The sequence below is a fragment of the Heterodontus francisci genome, unplaced genomic scaffold, assembly GCF_036365525.1.
Source record: "Heterodontus francisci isolate sHetFra1 unplaced genomic scaffold, sHetFra1.hap1 HAP1_SCAFFOLD_59, whole genome shotgun sequence".
In the NCBI taxonomy this organism is placed as follows: Eukaryota; Metazoa; Chordata; class Chondrichthyes; order Heterodontiformes; family Heterodontidae; genus Heterodontus; species Heterodontus francisci.
The window spans coordinates 10,204,156-10,204,807 of NW_027140758.1; positions in this window are offsets into that span (position 1 = coordinate 10,204,156).

Consider the following 652-nt stretch of genomic DNA (forward strand, 5'->3'; position numbering starts at 1 on the left):
TTGCCACGGAACGCTCCATCCAGTTGGACTGTGCGTTCGTGGAAATGTTTGTGTGGAAAAACACCTTTGACCACCAATCCATCAGGCAGTGGTCTGCACGGAATGTCCTCAAGTATATTTTTGGAAAAGAAAAGTCTGGAAAAGGAAAGACCGGCGGGAAAGCTCGGTCTAAGGCCAAGTCTCGCTCCTCCCGGGCTGGACTGCAGTTCCCGGTGGGCCGTGTTCACAGGCTCCTGAGAAAGGGCAACTTTGCTGAGCGTGTGGGTGCCGGAGCCCCGGTCTATCTGGCTGCTGTGCTCGAGTATCTGACCGCTGAAATCCTCGAGTTGGCCAGTAACGCGGCCCAGGACAACAGGAAGACCCGCAACATCCTCAGACACCTACAGCTGGCTGTCCAGAATGACGAGGAGCTCACCAAGCTGCTGGGAGGGGTGACCATCACTCAGGGCTGGGTGCTGCCTAATATCTAGGCCATGCTGCTGCCCAAGAAAACCAGCGCTCCGGGCACAAAAAGCAAGGCAATCTGCCAGGATTTTATCAAATACCCAAAGGTTCTTTTCAGAGCCACCCACAGCATCATTCTTGTAAATCTCCTCTGTACTCTCTGCACAGCAATTATGTCCTTTCTGTCATGTGATGACCAGAACTGTAC